This window comes from Phalaenopsis equestris, unplaced genomic scaffold (genome assembly GCF_001263595.1).
Source record: "Phalaenopsis equestris unplaced genomic scaffold, ASM126359v1 Scaffold000592, whole genome shotgun sequence".
In the NCBI taxonomy this organism is placed as follows: domain Eukaryota; kingdom Viridiplantae; phylum Streptophyta; class Magnoliopsida; order Asparagales; family Orchidaceae; genus Phalaenopsis; species Phalaenopsis equestris.
Genome location: NW_018165032.1, coordinates 263,647 through 280,391, shown reverse-complemented (window position 1 = coordinate 280,391; position 16,745 = coordinate 263,647).

The following is a 16,745-nucleotide window of genomic DNA, read 5'->3' as shown; positions in this document are numbered from 1 at the left end:
AATAGTAAAGGTGCTATCTAGACCTAAATATATTTACAAAACTATTTATACGCATCTGACAGTAAAATGAAAAGAGATTCTAGTGGAAATGAGGAAGTGGAGAAGGGATATGGAGGATGAGTGATCCTAATTTATTTTTAGTTTTTATGTGATTATTGGTGTAACCTAATTTATTTTTAGTTTTTATGTGATTATTGGTGTGATGAAGGACTAGGGGAGGATCAAAAATTGAATTTAAATGATTGGGATCAAATCTAGATCGACCATGTAGGCTCCAATGCCTCTGACACCAAAGTGTCAGGAGCTGAACTGAAACCTAGGCACCAATATAAATCAACACCAAGGCAAAGCACCAAAATCAAGGGAAGCACCTTGGCACCAAGGTACCACTTCTTCCTACTCGTCAAAATGCCTAAACCAGCTTGGTTTAGGTCATTTTCGCGACACTTCCTTCCCGGCCCTTCTTCTGTGATTAAGAGGCAATACTTAGGGTTCTTCCTTTCTTTCCATTTTTGTTTGATTCTTGAAGAATTAGAGAGTGGAAACCACCTCCCTAAGATAAATTTCTACTGCTTGAGCTTGCATTTCTTTACTTCATCCAGGAACTTTTCGGGTTTTTGGAAGATTGTGAAGAAGAGGGGACTTTGTTGAGTGAGTTTGATTAAGCCCATAACCAACATCTAGTACAAATCTACATTATTTCCTTGCCTCATTTCCTTGAATTGTTAGTATTATACCTTTCTTATGATCCCCAAAACTAAAGGTGAAAAATCCAAATCTTCTTATGATAAGAAGAAGTTTGTTTGCTCCAAAGCTTATGAGCAATACAATGACCTCTTAGTGTTGAAAAGTTGATATCGAGGAGAGGATTTGTTAATCTTAGGAGAGAAAGGGTAATTATGAGTAAGAAATGGGAAAAATTTTGTTATAACACCTCAATTGTTGTGGTACCAATAATAAGAGAATTTTATTCTAATCTATCTGAAGCTTTGGATGGGCTTATTTTTGTGAGAGGAGCTTATGTGGATATTTCTCCATCTTCCATCAATGCATTCTTATCTTTGACTGATCTCCCTTATTGTTCCTATGTTGATTCTATTATGAATAATGCTTAGCTTGATGAAGTTATGAAATTCTTAATTGATGGTAGAGGAGAGTGGAAAGTTAGTGAGGGAGTTTAGATCAAATTTCCTGCTTCCAAAATAAATGGAATATTTAAGGCTTGACACTTCTTCATTTCAGCTAAACTGATTCCTTCTACCAATAGTAGTGAAGTGACTATGGACCAAGCCTTATTGAACTATTATTTCCAGATGGATAATCACATTGATGTAGGTTTCATCATTCATTATTCTATAGTATATTCGATAAAAAGGAAAACGACTCTTGGTTTGGGGTATCAATCTGTTATATTTTCCTTATTCCAACATGCTGAAGTTATTGTTAGTAGTGGGGAGGAGATTCTACAACCATTAAAACCAATCTTAGCATAAAAAATTGAGTTATACAAGTGGCATGTAGATTATGGAAAAGGATCGGATATAGGAAAGCCTAGCTCTGATGTTTTTTTATCACCTATAACCTATTACTTTGAGGGGTGTATTTGAAAAAAAATTGAAAAAAGTAGAGAATGATATTGAAATTTTAGATGGTGAGGTATACAGATTGGCTGAGCGTTGCTCACACTTGGATGAACAATAGAAAAATTGATTTGATCATCGTGTTAAGTTCCAAGCAGCTAAAGTGGAAATGTACATGAAGAATTAATGGTTAGGTGAAGATGATAAAATAGAGTTTTCTGTACATCCTCCATACTATCTATATGCGCATAGTCAACAAATGAAAGAGGAATCTGGTAATGATAAGGAGAAAAATAGACTTATTTTTTTTGTTTTTGGATGTATTACCTTGTTTTGAAGATGTAATAGACATATTTATTTGTTGTTATGTGGTTGTACTAAACTATATTTGTTATTTCTTTCTGCTCTTGCTGAATTTACTCTGGTTGGTATACAATTGTTGCTGTAGATCTTTATTTTTAGCTACTTGTTGGAATATTGTGAAATCCTTCTGGTATAATTTCATTTATTTTCTTCTTACCCTATTTAAAGGTAATTTACCTATTATTGCATACTTGTTCTTTTCTGCTTTTGTTGTTAATTTTGTTAAGAGATAAATGTGGTAGAAGGTATTTATGCACAATTTTAATTCTAATTATATTCATGTTTTACACTTCTTATTATATTAAAAATTAAGTTTGGAGGGGGGGCGGGGGAGAAAATTTTTAAAGCTTAACTTTATTTGTACTCAATTACATACACTTAAATAATTATGTTTTAAAAGGAATTGAGGTATGTGATGCAATTTAAAATTATTGCATTTTAAAGAAAAGAAAACCATAGTGCCTTTATTTTAAATTCTATGTAAATGAGGCTAGGCTAGTGCAAGGTTAACTTGTAGTTTAATATGTAGAAATCTGGTTTCACTTTTTATTTTTTCAAAGAGTTATATAATTTTTTAACTTGGTATCCTTATATATATACTTCATAAGAATTAAGCCTCTATTCAAGTCATAGTTTCAACTATTACATATTAAAGTGAAGGAGTGTGGTAGGCATCATTTTAGGGACTTGATAGTGGAATTCAAGCAATTAAAGATCATTTTAGATGTAGCAATCCCCCTAAAAATAATGCTAAGGATTGAAATATACATCCTAAAGCAAGAAAAAAATGATTAAAAAGAAAAATATTGACTGACAAGAAGCTTGAGGAGAAGCCTAATAAAAAATTAGTTTCACTAGAAGTTTTTTAAAGTTGAAGCATTATTACATTCCTAAGCTTATGTGTAACCAAAGTACATTTGTAATTCTTTTTAAAATGAAGTGCTTAAATTTTATTTTTCCACCATTTAAATTACTTTAGTTAACATTATTAATTGCCTTGTGAATTGAATAAAAATCAAGTTTTCCTAGTTAGATGTAAAGTTTACTTTTACCCTAGGGCTAGAATTGTTTGCTAGAGTTAATTTTATCTTATACTATGAGTTTTCTTGATGTAAAGTTGTTGATAATTTTAATTAAACTCACTTCTTCAAATTAATAGATTTAGTTTTAAAATTCTAGTGTTACTTGAGAACAAATAACGTTTAAGTTTGAGAGATTTAAATGTGAAGAAAAGCATGCTTAGTTTCATTTATATTTTGCACATTTTTATGAATAAAATTGCACTTTAAATAAGGGTAATTTTATATTTTTCTTACAGATACAATAGGTAGTAGAAGTGGAATGAAGTGGAGAAGAAATAGAGCAAAGCGGAGCTGGTACAAAGCAATTGGAGATCCAAGAAACTGGTGCCTAGGCGCCAGCTATTGGGCACCAAGGCACTCATACTAAGCGCCTTGACACCACTTACTTAGGTGCCTAAGCTTTAGTATACAACTGAGCAAACAGAGAGGCTTACAGGCGCCAGCTATTGGGCACCAAGGCACTCATACTAATCGCCTTAACACCACTTACTTAGGTGCCTAAGATTTAGTATACAACTGAGCAAACAGAGAGGCTTACACTTAGGCACCAGTCCAATGGCGTCTAGGCGCTAATAATTGCAGTGCAATTTTTCAGCAATTTCTCCTAATGTCATGGGAAGTTATTTGACAGATTAAAAGTAATTCTTTGAGGAGAATTAAAAGAGGATGGAGAATAAGGAGAGAATAGTACGGATTGGTGTATGAGAGAGTTATAGATTTACTTGGAAAATTTAGTGAGATTTGAGAGGTGTATTGTGAGAAGAGTATTCAACACAACAACATGGGTCTTGTGGATCCTAAAAGAGCATTCTTAAAGCATTGTAATGAGGAAGTAGCTAAGTATTGTGCATTTCTTTTATTGTAGTTTTGTAGGACACAATAAATTAGGATTTGCTTTATGTTAAAGTTATTTTGTGGTGTTTTCTCCATACTATGTGAGTAAACTTTTTAGCTTTCTCTTGTAATGATTGTGTTTGTTGTGTAGAAATAGTAGAATGCTTTTAAAATTGGTTTTCAATACTTAATGTGATGAGTATTCTTCAAATCTTGATTTACTTTTTATTCTGGCCAAGTGATTATTCCAAATATGTTGTGATCCATAATGACTCGGGAGAATTCTGAAAGAACACTTTGAACTATAGGGTATGATTAATCAAGCAACACCTTTAAAAAAATAATGGGTTGCATGCTATTACGTAATTGACACAATGTAAATTTATGTGATTTCTATGCTTTTTATATCATAATTTCTTCCTTATTTGTCATTATTTTATGCTTAGGAAAGGTTCCTTAGTATTGAGTGTGTTTCACAGAGCCAAAACATCCAATTGTCAAATTAAGAGGATCAATGTAATTACGCCAAGAGCATGATTATGTGTGATCCTCTATTGGGTCGGCATAATTAAGCTGCACTATGGCATAACTACTCATCGCCCTATGTAGATGTGCCAGTTCAAGTGTGGATTCACAACCGTTTATCCAGATTTGTGTTTAGACAAACTTGTTATGTTTGAAAACAATTTTGAAGCCCTAACCCTTATATGGATCTATATGAAGACCTAATGATGAATTTTGTCCTTTAGCAGCTTAGCCTCTAGGGTTTAGGAGAGCCTTTGGGGCATTAGGGTTTCTGTTGAGGGTTCACTTGAGATAGTTTTTTATTTTTCACTTTTTATGTTCTTATGTTGAAATTTTATAGAGGTTATGAGGAGAGAGTGAGTGTAACTGTATGAGGGTGATCAACAGATGCTTTTTTTGAATGGAGAGGATCACAGTGTATTGTAATGATCAATTGACTAAGGTTTGAGTTCTCTGTGCCTCCTTAATTGTATGAGGGTGATCAAAAGATGCTTTTCTTGAATGGAGTGGATCACAGTGTATTGTAATGATCAATTGGCTATGGTTTGAGTTCTCTGTGCCTCCTTCATTGCTTTCCTTTTTATACTAGTAATAAAAGTTAATCTGTTTTATTTTTTTAGGCATCGTAATTAATCTCATTTTTGTACTCCTATCAATGATTTATCTTATCTAGTTCATTTTCTATAAACAATTTTTATTATTGAATTTCATATGTTGATATGTTAATTTTGCAGTCTTAATTTACTTTGAATCTAACCTGATAGAGTGCTCACACCATGCCCTACCTGACTAGTTGATTGTCCAAACTTTCTACAACAGCAAGTGAGATCTTTGAAATTATTAGATTACACAACTGGGTGGTCCCACATGTCAAAACCATCTGAGGAAGTCTACTCGCTGATTTAAAAAATAGTTAGGAATAAATTTTAATTACTATCTGAGAAATTCACCTCTAAGAAGGGAGCTATTGGGCATAAGACTGGTGTGTGAACAATCTTAACCTCATATTTTTCTAACATGTCAAGGAGAGCAGCTAGCTTAGAAATGAAATTTTTGCAAGGACTCCTACCCAGTGATGAGATAGCCTATGAACTACTAGATGATTCTAAATCAATTTCTCTGGATTCCATAGGAAATAAGTTCAATCACCCCTATTCCAATACCTACAAGTCAGGCAATATGCACTGCCTAGGCTTCAATTGGAATACTAATAACTCAAGTATAGGAAACCAATAGTGCGAGAACACCCTATTCAATCTTGTGAGAAATTAGAACAACTAGGATAGTGACAACTTTAGAGCAGCTTATCCATTTGGACTTAGTTGTAATCCTTAAATTAGAAAGGATGAATTATCTTTGGAAGATTTGATAATAAATATAGTGAACCACTTACAAAGCCAATCTGTAGCCATGAGAAATCTAGAGAATATAATTATGCATTTAGTTAGTCTTTTAAGTAATAAACCCTAAAGGATGCCACCAACCACATAGAAGTGCTCCTTTAGAAGGAGGTAAGGAGCAAGTGTAGAAAGTGAGACTTATCATTGGGGAGAGTCTTTTAAGTAATAAACCCTAAAGGATGCCACCAGCCACATAGAAGTGTTCCTTTAGAAGGAGGTAAGGAGCAATTGTAGAAAGTGAGACTTATCATTGGGGACGATTTGGAAGACACTACTTGGAAGGAGAGTTGCTTTGTGGAGTAAATTTTTAAGCATAAATAACTTAGTGAATACCTAGCAAAAAAATTGTAATTCTCAACTCAACCAATTTAATGGAGTCTTAATTTTTGAATGAATTATAATATTTTGGAGTTCACATTAAAAAACAATTGAGAATTATTACTTAAAAAAGATTAGACATTCAAAATACATAAAAAGAATGCGCCCAACAAAATATAGTAATTCTAAGTGGAATTGAAAAGAAAAAATAAAGAAAAGAAAAAAGAAATAAAATATTATGAAAGGCTTGAGCGAAAAAATAAAAAATAAAAATAAGTGGCTAGTCCCCTTGAGGAGAGCTTAAGGTAAGCATAAAATTTAAAAATTGGTCTTTACCTCCTTTTCTTAATTTATGAGACTTGAAAACTCTCGTAAGGAAATTCTTATGATATTATATTTAGGATAAAAATAAGTGATTTCAGGTTGGTTGACTACTAATTAATTGAAACATATATTTAAAAAATGAAATATTTCAGTCATACCAAATTAAGAATTTTGAGATCTACTTAGGCTTGGGAATTGGAAAATTAATGAAAGGGCCAGGTTTTTAAATTTAATGAAAATCTGGCCATGAAATGAGATTTACATTTCTTTCATTACACTTATTATCTTGTTGGAGAATCAAGAAATCTCACATGAGAACTTCGAGTATAATTGAGTCCTACTTAGATATGAGATTACTTGAAGGAAAGTAATAAATAATTTAAAGGGAATTTATATGATGTAAATTTACATATTTTTTCTACTTTAGATATCATGTTTTCTTCCATATTTATCATGTTTTTATGCTTTTGGAATGTTTTTTGGTGGTATTTAGTCGATTACAAGTATCGAGCAACCTTGTTAGAGCCGAAACACGTAGCCGAAAAGTTGTGAGGACTGATGTAATTACACTTGCCTGTGGCATAATTATGTTGGGTCCTTATTGGGATGGTGTAATTACTTTATAATATGTAATAACTATGCTTACCTCAGTGTAGGAATGCTAGTTCAGGCATGGCAACACCACCATTTGTCCATACATGCATTTTGACAAATTTGACATGTTCGGAGGTGGTTTGAAGCCCCAACCTATATATGGGGCTATATTAAGACCTAAAGATGACTCTTGGCCTTTGGGGGCTTTGTCTCTAGGGTTTAGGTGAAACTTTGGGTCTCTACGGTTTCTCTCGAGGGTTCTCTTGAAAAAATTTTTCTCTTTTGAGAGGTTTTGAGGAGAGAGAGAGTGTGAAATTGTATGAGAGAGATCTATCGGAAGCTTGCGTTGAATTGAGTTGATCATGGTGTATTGCAAGAATTGATTGGCTTGAGTTAGAATTCTTTTACCTCTTGCATTATGTCTCTTTTTATGCCCATAATAAAATTTGTCATGCTTTATTTTCTGATGCATCATAGTGATTCTCATTTTTGTACTACTGCGACGTAAGGCATGTGAATTTCTCGTTGTATTATCATCTGGATTTTATTACCTAGATGCATTTTTTTGTGCATAGATTTTATATGTTGATGTGTTAACCTTCAGATTTAATTTACTTCAAATCTGATCAGAGAGAATTTTAAATCCCTTTGTGATACGGGACTTCAAACTATCACCTAGAAGAATAAATAGGTTAACACATAATAGCATAGTAGAATATACATATTACATCAGAGAACTACAACCTTGATAGGAGATCTATAGAATTTTGGGGAATATTGCTTAATTAAGTCTCTCTTAACTATAATATCCTTTCAACTTTTATTATGCTCTAAACAAAGGCTAAAGAGGATTGTGTCCCTAGTTATCAAAAAATAATATGAGATTTCATAAGAATACTATCAAGAAATCACTGGATCGATGCTATAGGAGTAGGAAGTATTCATCTTTGAAAAAAAATTCAACAAAACATATTTAGTTTTTTTTCTTTTTGGATTGTAGAACATTTAACCTTTGTGCATCTGATACTTTAAACAAGATCTAGCGGTTTAACAAACTAGAACTTCCCCTGAAAGAAAGATTTTGACAATATGCAGACTTATTATCTTTGTTTCATTTAATTTTGCAAGATTTTGACAATATTAGCTTATGTAAACTAGAACTTACAAGATTTTGAGAATATGCAAACTAGAACTTCCCCTGAAAGAACCTAGAGCAAGATTTTGACAATATGCAAACTTATCGAATATAATGTCAACTTGATTTTTTAACAATGGCTTATGATTCTTATGAGACTTGTTGGCCTTCATATTAGACTTCGTATCAAAAGGTCTTCTCTTGGTATATAGTTGTGTTTGTGTATACAACTTGGACAAAGTTGTCAAGCAATTGTTGTTGAGTGATGCCTGTAGTGTTCATTTGCCTCAAGTGCAGGATAGGGCGTCATAATTCTTCTAATCTTTAAGAGTGTTTGTGTATACAACTTGGACAAAGTTGTCAAGCGATTGTAGTTGAGTGATGCCTGTAGTGTTCATTTGCCTCAAATGCAGGATAGGGGGTCATAATTCTTCTAATCTTTAAGCACACTCCAAATTTAGGTTGTAAATACTATATTCATATAGGCTATATGGCTCAATTAATAGTCTTTTGAAATAATATTTTGACAAGATGACTCATTGTTTCATTTAATTATGCATAATTTTTTTCAATATTTAAAGGCCTTAATTAGACTTAGTCAAGTATTACTCAATCCTTTTAACTAAATATAGTAAAGTTCCAAATATACTTTGAAGTCATGTCGAATCAACTTTGGGGTTGAAGATCTTATTGAGATATTTAGTTTCACCGTAAATTTATTATAATTAGAATTAAAATATTCGTTTGAAGCTATTTTTATTAAATACAGCCGGCTTTTTTTTTTTTTAAGTTAGCCAAAAAAATCTTCTTTTGGCGCATTAAATAGAAAAAATAAAAAAATAGAAAACGACGCTAAATAGGAAGAATATAAGAATCGGAAAGGAAACAAATAACATGAATTAATTCGAGGAACCATTAGATGGAGAAAAATATTGCATCAGGACTTTGCATCTATAGTTGTGTGCGGAGTCTAAAGAAATCACGATACTTAAAAAAAATGATCGGTAACACAAGGAAATATTTCTCTCGTGTTATTCATATTTTATTGTGTGTTATTCAGATGTTATTGTGTGTTATTCAAGTATTATTGATGTGTTATTATAATGCCGGAAATATTCTCATAACACAATAACACATAAATAACATACAATAACACCTGAATAATACGGAATAACACGAGGGGAATATTCCCTCGTGTTACCTGGCCGATCACCTCCACGGCGTAATTTCATTGGACGCCGCCGCACGTAACTCTATGTGCAGTGTCCTGATGTAATATTTTTTTTCCATTAGAGGAGGATAATTAAGTTAATTAAGATATAATTTTTTATTTTGAATGATCATGTTGGTCATAGAATATATATATATATATATATATATATTTCATAAACACTTTTTTGGGATATTTATGAATGTGAAATCTTAATTTAAAAGTTGATATTGTTGAATCAGTTTTCATATTTGAAAAATTGTAGTTTGAAAGCACCTTATTATAGTTATATGTGAATAAATATCTTCATCTTCTATTTGAAAATAAAGGAAGAAAACTTGCAGCTCATGAACTATTAGGTTGGTTTGCTTAATGGTTGCCTAGACTATCATATCAACCACCACACCCAATTTGCTTGAGCTTGCAAATTACTGAAATAAAGCATGCCTTTAAAAACATCAACAAAAATTTGAACATATAGCAATTCACTTTGTAAGCTATTAGGTCTTTCATTAATCAACCCTTTTAAGCAATTAACTTCTTTTTGTGCTCGCACATGAATGACGGAGATCAACCTCAATAAAGAATCTTATTGACAATAATTCTTAGGTATCTCCAGTCACGCGTGTTATCGCCTTCAGTCACGAGTGTTACTGCTTTCAGGTAGGAGCGGAGCAGAAGAGGGATGGAAGATGGGAGTTTTAGAGGTCTTCGGACATAGCGATATAGTCATTGCCTTCCCTGCTAACTCCAAACACAAGGTTTCAACGATGGTTTTAGGTAGGAGACGATTTGCGATCAGCAGGAGTGAGACAAGGGTATTTGAGAAGAGGTTGTGCGAACGAGCCCTAAATTAAGGGAAAAAAAAGGAACTCGGGATGCATGGGTAATGGAGTGGTCGCGATTTTAATAAAACTTATGTTCATGTGGAACCATGATCCACACGACTGTGCAATTCAAACGCGTGATCTTTTTTTTTTTTTTTTGGTTCAAAGCTCAGGCCGAAATGTTGAGACAAACACACCCTTTGAACTAAAGTACTAAATAATAGTTATAATGTGTGGTTGGGATAAGTACTTGAAATCATTAGGTTTTTACTTCATACACAATCAACAAATTCTCATCTCTACTAGAGCTCATGGCACAGATCTCAAAGCAAATTTTTGAGCAAGAAACATTCAAACTTCGATTAAAAATTTTCTAGGACTTTGATTTCAGTAAACTAATAATCAAACTAGTTGGCTCGGCGAGACAGATCCAAGGGTAGCAAAATTGATCTAGTGCGAGTTAAATCAAGCACTGGTCAGACCATTAAACCACTTTTAAAAGCTTTATGTGCATATTTGAAAGGTCAAACAGATTCTGAATTTAACAAACTTATGATTGAATCGAGTGTCTCAACAAGTTGAATATAATGAGCCTAAGATTGCTCAGTTATGACATAGTTAAGACACTCAAATGTCCATCAATTGTCATCTGATCGAAGGAATCTCTAGGGTTATCTGATCAGAGTAGTTTGGATTCCTTCTTTATTTGTAACATGAACTCTATAAATAGAGTCCTAGCCTCCCCCATAAAAAGATAACTAGACGTTGAAGTCTAGAATCACTTCTATACCTACTATTCAATGAACACCCAATGCTCTTGTAGTCATCGACCGGTGCTAAATATCGTCAACCACCACTCGCCGGCTACCACCTACTCCTTACAACATAGCACCACTTAAAGCAACAAACCACTTCTAAAAATCACGAAGCAGCCTACGAAGTGACGCATCACCTCGGATGAAGTGTCTACTCTGAAGACGGCGCATTGAAGTCCTGACTATTAATTTCCACTACAATCACTCTCTACCGCGAGCCGAGAAGTTTATCTGCGCACCAACACTGTAACTCAGAAGACTGCGTAACCATTTCCCTTCTATGGGACGACGAGTTGTATCTGTAATTGCCAATTTATGGTGGATTGCTTCTACTGGGCAAGGCACTGCGGTCTTTTTCCTTTCTAGGTTTTCCACCTGAAAGCCTTTCGGTATTTTCTGCCTGTCATTTCTGTTACCTGAGTGTGGGTTGGGTTCTCGTGCAACGCTAAGACGTTAATTTATCATTCCATGCATGCATCATTACTAAATTCTTTAAGATTATCTAATAAACTAGAAATTTCACCTTTTGAACTTAAATACTACATAATTAATTTAATATTAATTATATTTTAGTTTTATATAAAAAAAATTTATAAAAATATTAAAAATAGTAAGGATGTGAAAGTTTCAAACCTGGGCAGATTTTTTTTATTTTGTCGCCCTTGTTTTTGCCATTAGATAGAGAAACAAGAGGTACAAGCGATGACTGCGGATGGCAATAGTGGGATAGTAGTCTTCAAGTTTTTCTTATTTTTTTACACTAAATATCAGAAGCAAAATTACATCCTCCGTCATCACATCAACGGAGTGCAGAATTCTGCAGCCAAATCATTGGCTTGAGTTAGCTATCTTTGACTCATGTGGCATAGCTTAACTTGTTGGATTTGAGTTATAATTTATGATAAACCACTCTTATCCTCCCCAAAATTTATTTGTAGGAATCAAAATCTAACATTCTAGAATGGATAGCATAGCAAAAATAAATAGTTTTTTTTCGGGGGCAAGGTGAGTGTTCAAACCCATTTTGTTGGAGTTTTTTATTTTATTTTCAACCAATATACTACACATTCGAGCATATTAGGAGCCTTGTTGAAGTCAATTATGCAGCTAGCATTGTGCTGATTTTCTTGTTGCAAAAACTAGTTGGTGGGTTTTAAAGAAGGTGCGCACCTAAAGGAAAGTAAGTTTTATTGTAATCAGCAATTGATAAAGAAATTGAATTAAGTTTGTTACGTCACGAGAATATTTGCGATGATAAAGTGATTATTTAGTATTTTAGCGTTGTATAAAAAATCCAGCTCACACACACAGATAATAAAATAACAAGTAGAGACACTAGAAGTTTTTTATATTGAAAATCCGAATAGTAAAAAAAAATTGTGGGGTATAGAATGATCTACTATAAGCTTGTTAGTATAAATATAGACCCTTTTTCCCATAAACAAGGGATTGTTACAAAGTCTCTCCAAGTACATTATCCCAATCACACCGTTTTGTCGATGGAGAGCCATGGCTCACTAATCGTCAGATTGACCTTCGCCATCGATGCGCCACCCAATCAAATGCTCCAGAGGGCTCTGCCACCTCTTTTCGAGCCTATAAATAGCCCACCTCTGACACTCCTGATAACACATTAAAAGGGGATCCAAACTCAAATTCTTTGGCACTTGCTCCTAGAAGAGGTAGAAGAAGAAAAACAATTATATGGTGAGCCTTCTCCTCCTCCAATAAGCCCTCTTCTCTCAGTAAGTCTTTTGCTTAGTCATTTTTTTTTATGCATTTACTTTCATTGAGTTCCAAGTTAGCTTTAGGTTAGTTTAATCAATTTAATATCCTTAGGTCAGGCTACAGTTTGGGTTCGATCCGAACTCAGCCTAACCCAAACTCATTGGCCCAAACCCTAAACCTAACTAACTCAAGTCAGGCTTGACCTAAACCCTAAACCTAACTCAGGTCTGACCCAAACAAGTCCTAACCCAAACAAAATTGGACCCAAACACTATTCCCAGGTCTGACCCAAACCAGGCATGACCCAAACCATAAACCTAACTCAGGTTAGACCCAAATGAGACCTGACCCAATACCTAAATATAACCTGACACAAAATCTAAAACTAGATATGACCAAAGCCAAACCTAACCCACACCAAACCTAACTTAGATTAGGTCAACCCAACTCAACACAGGACAAACCCAAACCAAACCTTACCTAACCCAGTTCAACCTAGCTTAGCCTGTGTCTAACTCAAATCAAACTTAACCCAACTTGGGTCAACTTAGCTCAACTTGAATTAAAATTAAACCAAATCAAACCTAACCAAACTTAGGTCAACCCATATTAACCTGAGTCCAGCCCAAATCAAATCTAACCCAACCCGAGTCAACCAAGCTCAACCCATGTCAAACCCAAACCAAACCCAACATAACATAAATTAACCCAACTTAATTCGGGTCAAATTCAAATCAAATCTAAGCCAACCCAAGTCAATCCAGTTTAACCCTTGTCAACCTAAATCAAATCCAACATAACTTGAGTCTGCTTTGGGCCAACCCAGGCCTAAATTAGTTAACCCATATCATTCCTTAGCTCTAATCAAAGGCTTAAAATACACAACGTGTTTATTTCTTATGTTATCTCATGTTCCATATGTTTTTTCTATTCCATATATTATTTCATGTTTCATATGTTATCCAATTTCACGTTATCTCATGTTTTATTCAATGCTTAAGTACCCAAACAAGAATATATATATATATATATATAACATATATATATATATATAACCAAAATAAGGATGAGAAATTCTCAGTTTTCTCCACAAATATAATAAACTAAATCTAAAACAAACAAAACACAAAACATATAAAAACTATGATTTCTCAACATGACTGACATATCCAGGAATCAAACAAGACATTAATGCAAATACTGAACTTAAAATAAACATCTAAAACACATCAAGATAAAACATGAGAACAAAACTTGAGTAGATCTAAAATGAACCTTAGGTTAGCTAATATAGACACTAAAAAGAGGACCATTTATTTACCTCTATATAGTTTGAGTATAGAAGGCTAGGTTAGTTTAGGTACCTAGTTAGTGCTAAGGACAGGACATGCAAAACAAAAAAACCTGCCTCATTGAGACTAGAGGGAATACCTTAGAGTGAAGTAACTCATGATCACTGACGAAAGTATTTCAGACTATCTTAAAGCTATGAATCCTCCATGCTCTGTCATTCAAGGAGGATTCCTAGTTATGAAGCCAGTCATAGTCGATGGACACCAACATTCCTTGTACAACGGAAAGCCATGGGCATTTTAATTGGCAATGTTATTCCCGAATCTAAGTTATTCTGCCTATAGAAATCCTTATAGAGTTTAGGTTTTCACTTCTAATCTTTCCTGCCTAACTCTGTCCTTAACATACTGTTTCTGACCATTCTTGTCAGTTAAATCAAATATCTCTGAATTATCCTTTGACTTTACCTAATCAATTCAAACTTAACACTAGACCCCTTTCCTCAAATATTTTTTATACCTTAGGCCCTTCCCCTGACACATCATCATCGGACTATAAGTCCCATTCCTCTTTTGAATGTAATTCTTTTAAATTGGACTCCCATTCCAATTATGAAAGTCCATCTCTGACAATTTCACTCATCACATTAATCGAGAGTTTTCTTTAGAGCTCACAACTCTAAGGATGTAATTAACTAAGAGAGCTTTCTCTTATAGGGGATGAGACCCCAAAATTAAAATAAAACTAGATACATAAATCACAAGGACTTTTCTCATCCAAACGATTGAATCCATTCTAACAAAATGTTTCTATCTCTCTCGAGAGTACATTATTTTTAGGATGTCATATTAGAACATTTAGATAAAATTATTTTGAGAATTATGATGGCAATTAAACTCAAAAAATAATTTCACACAGGCTTTCTTCTGGGGACTCCATTTGGGAATCATTCTAATCTCCATCTTTTGTAATGAATAAGTTGTCCAATCTTTCATCAGACTCTTTATGTTAAATCTTATCTTACACCCAACAGTTAAAGAAAGAATCTTGGTTCCACAGTTCCATAAATCCCAAGGACTTTTCTAATTCAAATAGTTAAATCAATTCTACGATAATGTTTCTATATCTAGAGATAATATATTATTCTTTGAATGTCGTATTCAATCATTTATCTAGAAGTCTTTTGAGAGCTACAGTGGCAATCAAACCCAAATAATTCCCTACAGAGTGATCGCCATAACTTCGATACACTGTCTTTGGAGTATGTTGCTTAATAGTATTCAGGACACTACACTGCTCTCTACGGTGTTTCGTTACTCCATAACAAAACGTCATTAATTCACCCTAGAATTCATTGGAAAGTACATCGTTACTTTGTACAACATATGTCTTTTCTTCATAGGGTCCACCAATAAAGATGAGTAGGGAGGCGATGGTGGCTAATGGTGGATGTCAGCTTGGCAACTAACCGTTGAGTCCAAATATGTAAATCCCATCATCGAATAAGTTGGGCCTAATCACCATGCCATAAAGGTCATGTATGGTCAATGTCGTGAGACACGAAGACCGAAATATTCAAAACTAACAGTGACCTTAGGGGCAAGCATGAGTTACCTGTGAGCACACATTAGAACACAAATATGTATATCCCATCATTGCGTCGAGAGTGTTGCCAATGAATTTTCTTTGTTATGCTCCTAGGAGCATGTACCAATTCATACGTTGTAGTAGACAAATCACAAAAATAGGTTGTGTTGTGAGCATTGCATATGAGCTTCCCCCACCACGCTCTTGGAAGTATGTGCAGGCTCCCCTCATCCCACTGAAAGCAACACAAATGGGATATTAGAATTTAGGAGCACAATCTTTTCTATCTCTATGAGATCAACATGAAGTGGCGATGATGCACAGATTTTGAGGCACAAAAAATAGATTTTCATTAAATTTTAACACCCTCCCTCCCTCCCTCTCTGTTTTGTTTTCTTAATTTCAAGAAGGAGAGGAAGGGGAGAGAGATGTTGTGGTATGCTGCCAGAGTAACAAGTAAGAGAGGGATTACAGTTTGCGGCTTCGGAGATCATCACCATCATCGAATAAGTTGGGCCTAATCACCATGCCATAAAGGTCATGTATGGTCAATGTCGTGAGACACGAAGACCGAAATATTCAAAACTAACAGTGACCTTAGGGGCGAGCATGAGTTACCTGTGAGCACACATTAGAACACAAATATGTATATCCCATCATTGCTTCGAGAGTGTTGCCAATGAATTTTCTTTGTTATGCTCCTAGGAGCATGTACCAATTCATACGTTGTAGTAGACAAATCACAAAAATAGGTTGTGTTGTGAGCATTGCATATGAGCTTCCCCCACCACGCTCTTGGAAGTATGTGCAGGCTCCCCTCATCCCACTGAAAGCAACACAAATGGGATATTAGAATTTAGGAGCACAATCTTTTCTATCTCTATGAGATCAACATGAAGTGGCGATGATGCACAGATTTTGAGGCACAAAAAATAGATTTTCATTAAATTTTCACACCCTCCCTCCCTCCCTCCCTCCCTCCCTGTTTTGCTTTCTTAATTTCAAGAAGGGGAGGAAGGTGAGAGAGATGTTGTGGTATGCTGCCAGAGTAACAAGTAAGAGAGACATTACAGTTTACAGCTTTGGTGATCATCGGAATGGTGAGGAAAAGTGTAGAGGATTTCGAGTAG